Genomic DNA, 7,445 nt, shown 5'->3' with positions numbered 1-7,445 from the left:
CCTCCTGGATTGCAGATGCATAGACTTCTGACTAGATCATCCCGACTGCATACCTGACCACAGCAAATTCCCTCGATTGGTATCAGAGGCTTCCCTTGACTTCCTGTGCCGGGAACCCCTGACTGATGGGTGCCTCCATGGACCTCAGTGAGGTACACTCCTCTAAGACTCTGAGACATGGCTGCTTGCTTGCTGCATATTCAATGTTTTTGCCTCATAAGATGCAGGTGCAGGTGTGAAATTGTTGTAGGGGACAGTGCTGTACAGCAAGATATACACTCCCTGACTGAGGAGTGCTGACAAGCAAGGCAAGCTGCACTAACAGGCAAGGCAGGGATGCTGCGAGCATCCAGGTAAACGCTAAGTGAGCAAGCATCAAGAGAGCAAGCGTGTAGGCCTGAGCTCCACCTTGGCCCAATCTATGAGCTGAGTGCCTGTCCCTGTGTGTTCAAGTGTCCTTACAAACAGCCTTTTAATGCTAAATGCTGGTACAGCCCACAATGCAGGTTTGTACTTCCAAAGCATCCCGCAAATGGACTGGGGAGGTGCCATGAGAATCTCAAGAGGCTGGCAAGTTTTCGGATGCCAATGTTTACGGACAAGCATTGCATGCAGCTGGTGCCCATGGATCGTGCCCCAAGATGATGCCATGTGATGACCAACATGGTGGCTCTTTGCAGAAAATACATTATGACTTCCATGTCAAGAATTCTTGAAGTCTCATTTGTTCATGAGGGTGGTAGGATAGTAAGCTGCATATAAATGAGGTGAGTTGTTAATAAGGTAAATTAACAAGTAATAATATCACTTAATGGGCAACTTTCCATTGCCAGCAAGAATCTCACTCTGAACTAAGTTAATAGATGTAGCATGTTGCCCTATGTTGTAGTAGGCCTTGCTGGAACCTTGCAATTCTGCCACATTTGTTGCCATAGTCCACATTGTTCAGGCCCCTCTAAGACTCTAGTCTGATATAAAGGAGAAAAATTCATAAGTTCAGGAATAAAAATAGTCATCATACAGAGCATGTCAGTCCATAAAACCATAAGACATGGGGGCAAAAGTGGGTAATTTAGCCCATCATGTCTGCTCTGCCATGTATTAAGACACCAAATTTCGCCCCCTGAAGTAAACTGTCTCTCTTGCCTAGAGAAGGCTGTGTCCAGCATGGGCGTTCCTGATCCCGTTTTACCCTCTTCACCCCCCTCCCTCCAGGTCTGGGAATATCAGGTTTAACCTGGTGCGGAGTGTTCTCCCCATCAAGAACTCTGCTGGAGCTATCTCTGTAGTTGCGTGAGGGGTGGTCCTATAGTCAAACAGGAACAGGAACAGTTTGGTGTCGAGTAAAGCCGTAAACTGTTGCTTTAAGCCTGCCTTCAACGTTTGGACTGCTCTTTCCACCAGACCATTAGACAATGGATGGTATGGAGCTGTCCTCAGATGTTGAATACCATTTGAATTTAGGAAATACTGAAATTCCCCGCTGGTTAATGACATCCCATTGTCCGTGACTAATACTTCTGGGATTCTGTGTATTGCAAACGATGCTCACAGGTTTTCTATCATCATCCCTGAGTTTGACAAATGAAGTCTATGCATGTCCAACCTCTTTGAATGGGCATCCACAATGACCAAGAACATTGCGCCCATGAAAGGACCAGCATAGTTGATGTGTAACCAAATCTAGGGTTTACCCAGCCATTCCGACAAATGTGGGGGAGCTGCTGCAGTAATTTTTGTCCTTGTTGGCACTCTGGGCACTGCCCCACCAACAAGCTATGTTTGCATCCAATCCTGGCCACTAAACATAACTTCTCGCCAACATCTTCATTTTGGAAACCCCAGGATGATCCTGTTTTAGTTTTGCCAAGATGGGATCTCTGTGTCCACAGTCTGATATTCTCAGCAGTGACTGGAAGGATGTCCAAGTTTAAAATTAGAACAGTCTCTTCCAGGGGAGGCACCACTGATGGTGTATCTGCCAGTGGGAGGTGGCTCAAGGCATCTGCATTTGCCACTTCACCTCTCGGACAGTGCTCCATCTTGAAATTGTACACACGGAGAATAAGGGCCCACTGCTGAATTCGACAAGAAGATATGGGCGGCATGGCCTTGTCTTCTTTAAGTAGCCCTAGCAGAGGTTTGAGGTTTGTTACTATTAAAAATTTATGTCCGTAAAGGTATTGGTGGAACTTTCTCATACCAAAGAGGACAGTCAAACCTTGCTTCTCTATCTGAGCGTATTTGCATTCAGCATCAGCCAAAGTCCAGGAAGAATACGCTATTGGGTGTTCCCCTCTGTTGGGCCACTGGTGCTCTTTATTCGTCTTCCTGGTTATTCACCATTTACCTGGATGATGTGCTATCTGGGGTAGGCCTTGTAAAATGTTCTCCATCGTCCGCTGGAAAGGGGCACAGGCTGATGATACCCCAAATGGCAGTCTTTATATTGGTATAAATCCCTATAGATATTAATAGTGGCATACTTCTGGGACTCCTCATCTAGTTGCAATTGCAAGTATGTGTGGCATATGTCCAGCTTCATGAAGGACAGAACCCAGCTGGTTTTGTGTACACATCGTCTATGCAAGGGATCAAGTATGTATCCAGCTGCAAGAAGTGGTTTACAGTTTGCTTAAAATCTCCACAAAGGCAAACCAATCTGCCAGGCTTCACAATCAGTACGACCGGTGCTGCCCATTCCGCAAACGGTACTGGTTTGATGATTCCTTCGCCTCCAGCCTTCTGATTTCCCCCTCTACTTTTGCCTTTAAGTCAAATGGCATTGGGTGGCCCTTGCAGAATTGCAGGGTCCTGGTCAACATGCAGGGTGGCCTTAGCTCCTTTGATAGACCCTACACCTCTCTGAAAAACTTCTCAGTATTTAATTAGGACTTTACTCAGGCAGCCATTTTCTAATTGAAAACTGTTGAGCCAGTCAAGGTAAATCTTTCTCAACCAATTCCGCCCCATCAAGCTTGGGCCTGAGACTTTTAATACAATCAGTGGTAACTGCACCAACTGCTCCTCATAGGAGACCAGAACCGAAGTCGTGCTCTTAACGTGTAACGGTTCTCTGGTATACATTCTCAGTCTGGCCTAGGTCTTACACAAACCTAAGGGTTGGAGTCCAGAGCAAACTTTGTAAAACACTGGTTCTACAATCACTGATACAGTTACACTAGTATTGATTTTTTTGGTAATGGGTGACTGTTTAACCATTTATTTTGATTGGTTCTGATTTGGATGTTGTTAAGCAATTTAACTGTTCCAAACTACATGTAGGTGAACTTTCCAGGGTGTACACTCTCCTGGATCCTGACCTATCAGTTCTCTTACTCAAGTCAGGTCACATAGGACTCCTTTGCTGTCTTGGGTCCACATACCGGCAGCAACTACAATGGCTTGCTGGCTTGGATCCCGAAGAACCTTTTAGCCATTTGGCTGAGGCTCAGCTTTGTTTTGGGTCTTGCTGTGGGCTGACGTAGGAAATGTCCTGTGTGAGGCTACACAATTGCCTACACTCAAGTGATGTTCCCCAAGCTCAGACAGGTGAGGGTGTCCACTTCCATCGGAATACCCTGTAGCTCCCATGCTCTACTTGCCACATTTTCTCATGACAGAGCCAGATGTAGTGCCAGTTTGAAGTCCATCTGGGTGTCAGTTAGTAGGCCCTTTTGCATGGTTATGTCATTAATCCCACATACCAAACGGTCTCTCAGCATCTCATTCAGGGTTAACCCAAAATCACATGCCTCTGCCAGTCATCTTAACCTCATCAAAGATCCTGAAACAGATCCCCCTGGTTCTTGAAAAGCTGAGTAAAACCGATAGCATCTCAGAAATAGAGGAGGCTTGGGGTCGTAATATTCCTTAACTAAATCTGTCAACTCTAGAAAGGTTTTAGTATCTGATGCCTCAGGGAAAGTTAAGCTCCTAATAACCAAAAATGCTGCGATCCGCAAGCAGTCAAAAGGATTATTTGTTGCCTTTCATCTGTCCCAATGTCATTCACCTGGAAAAATAATGCATTCTTTCCATATTCTAGGCCCAATTTTCGACCGCATGATTGAAGGAGTCAAGCTTCCAAAACAGAGGCATGATGCCATAAATGGTCAACCCAACTTAAAGATGACAGTTGCCAGTGAATTTTATTCAGGCACTACAGTTTTCCCTCATGGCCACTGAAATAACTGCACGGAGGCTGGTATCCCATCAACAAGTCACCCTTTATTTATACGTGCACAGTACATGGACTCTGAACAGCTAGCTCAGAGCCAGCCCCCAGGGTGAACAGAACCCCTGACACTCCTGTTAGATCTGTCAGCCAGGACTCCCTGATTGGTCCAGGCTAACAGCTCCAATCAGGGAACTCATATTCAATGCAATCCATCTGGCCAACCTCATTCCAATTGCTACAGCAAAATGTATTCTAAACATGGTCTACTATAGCATCCATTAACATATTTGTTACATGGTTTATTGTTTTTTTGTTGGAGTCCATTACAAATCTAATTATTCTTTGTGTGAACAGGGACATCCCGATATCAGTCACAAATTTAATTTTCATTTGTATGTATTGTATCTCCCTGTCCTACCCTTGTAAAATCATTTATCGCATTAATTCAAGCTCATGTTTTACGTGTGCTTTACGATCCTTTAGAATTCTATAAAATATTCCATCTATCTTATCCCATATGTGAAGAATAGCTCATATGGGAGGTGGACTGAAGGACAGTCATCAATGTAGAAATAATATTCCAGTATATGTTTCAGGCAACCATACACAAGACCTTATCTCTCTGTATCCTGGTCAGAGTCAACGAGCATGGAACTGTGCTGTAGTAAGAGTCAGTGTTTAGGGAATGCAGGGATTTAATATCCAGGAATTGCACAGCAAGAGTCAGCACCTTCAGGAGCAGTAAGAGGTTTTTTTTAAAAAAAGCAAGAGAACTGTATGGCTTTAGGGAATGAAGCTGCTGTTCATTAAATAACTCAATGTGTTTTCTGGACAGAGTATCTATTTCTCTTAAACCCAGTACATTAACTCAACTGTTACAGGAAGGATCCAGATGTTAATGGAAATGTGATGAGGTAAAAAAAGTCATCTGTTCAATGTTAGAAAGTCAATGTTTACTCAGTTTAAGACAATCCTGGAAAACAGCTTTCAGTCTAATTTAGACAGGCATGTAAAAGGCATTGCTGCTTAGTCTCTGCCATGTATTTTAGTTTATAGGCTGTTAAGTGACCTCCTTCATTGGCATTACAGACAACTGGTGAGTTTACTTTATAGACTGAGGCCCAGATGCTGTCAACAACTTCAGCCAATGTCTCAGAGAATTTGGTATGATTTGATAATCTTTCTTGTTTAAGGAAACTGTTAACTTGGTTCAAATCTAGTTCAAATTGATAGCATAAATATCTCCCCTGTCTGCGAGCTATGATGGCATGTGGGAAGACAGTCTCACACCAGATTTTATGGTCTCAAAAACTACCACAAAATTAGTTCTAATTAAGAACTAAATTGGTAGACTCACTCAGAGGTCACAAGTCACCTGGAGTGAAACATGAGGAAATGTTGCACCATAGCAACAGGAGGGGTGGAATCTTATAAGGTCTTGAATGATGTAGGTTATGGAGAAAAGTCTGGGAGAATTGAGTGATGAGTTCAGCAAGTCTTTTTCTTGACATTGCGAGAAAAAGTGTGCATTTTTCAATGGAGTTCTGAGTGGGTGCCAGTGAGTGGTCAGTTGATTATTGCTCATTAACACCCTCACTAACATTAAATCTCACCTTATTAGTGTGCAGGCTCCTGCAATGCTCTGGATAGAAATTAGTCATCACAAATTCCCAACATCAAAGTCAGAACTTTCAGGTTTTAGAATCTGACTTTCAGAAAGTCAGCTGCAACTCCAGCTTATCTTTTGCTCCACTAGATGGAGCAACGACATCTCACAGCATGCACTGCATGAACCCCACATCCACGATTCTTGGCATCCAAACATCCCAGCCTCTCTGCCCCATCAAAACACATCTGATCTACTTACAGTACAGCTCTGCACTTTAATGCTGCATTTCGGAGTGCACCAGCACTGCTCATTGCCACTGCTGCTGCAAGGACATTTTGTGTGTTTGGACAAGCACCGAACTCATGGATTAGAACAGGTTGCATCTCACAGCTGCTTGCTTGCTCTCCGACTGCTCACTCACTGTGAGCTTATTTAGATACGAACGGCATTTCTGCCTTGCCTTACAATGCTATGCCTTGACTTCTGGCACAAATACAAAGCCAGGCAGCTTGTCATTGTTGTCGGCAGTCACAGGTCAAGGGAATGGGCATGGTGCTGCAAGTCACCATACTGCTTCAGCCTACATCATGTGCTTGCAGACCCACATTACAAATACTTCAATCAGATAGCCAAGTTTCAAAGTTGGGAGGGGAGTAATACTCAGTCACACCAAGGAAGACACCTTTCAGTCAGACTGGTCTTGTGTGAAGACATCCATTTCTGCACCGTCACAACCACTAGGACCTCACTGGTCCCTGTCTGCAAAGTGGGACACCAATTTCCATGTTGCAACCAAATCTGGGGCAAATGTCACAAACCATTCGGGATGGCTCGGATTTGCCAGTGTTTGTCCAAGTTTGCAACAGCCTTTTAAGGGTGGTGTTGGCATTAGGGCTGACAGTCTCTTCTGGGGTACCCCTTCAATGGTAAGTACTTCCACTTATGATGGGTCTGGAATTGGACAAGTGGGGTTCCTTGAGGGCTCTGCACAAAATTCGACAATAGTGGCATTTAGTCAAGATATTGTAAGATTCAGCTAGAGATATTTTTCTGAGGTTGGAATTTGAGATCTTGGATGGATGGTGGGAGCTTTACCTATTAACTATTAACTATTAACATATTAACTATTGCTTTCATAACATGGGAATGGTTGATTATGGCACTAGGCGTTTGATATTGTTCAACACTCGCATTCCTCACCTTGCCGAAGAACCATGACTAAAGAATAACAAACCATGTTTGAGGGTGAATGGCTTGCTTTTCCTCTTGTACCCTCTGAATGTTCCAATGCACTTCACTTCCAATGAATTAGTTTTAAAATGCAGTCTTTGTTAAACTGACAAACCAGTTAATCTCATTTGGCTGCACCAAAAAGATTTGCGATTTATGACATCCAGCCGTACAGGTGAGTGTGCTTTGTTTTCATGTATAGTTGCATGTACAAGAATGCCATGTTTTCTCAGTACTGCATTGTCAGCCTACGTTTTAGTTTTCAGCTTCAAATGGACCAAAGCTGGATTTGCTGAACTTAGCTCAAGAGGTACCATGGTGCAGGGAGAAGTGCTACTGAGTCAGTTACTAACGAGTAAATATCCTACATTGTTTCATTGCTTAAAACATGGTAAGAATATGCAATTTGCTGCCACAAGCGTAACT

Source organism: Rhincodon typus, chromosome 29 (genome assembly GCF_021869965.1).
Source record: "Rhincodon typus isolate 14 chromosome 29, sRhiTyp1.1, whole genome shotgun sequence".
Lineage (NCBI taxonomy): Eukaryota > Metazoa > Chordata > Chondrichthyes > Orectolobiformes > Rhincodontidae > Rhincodon > Rhincodon typus.
This window is presented reverse-complemented; position numbering follows the sequence as displayed.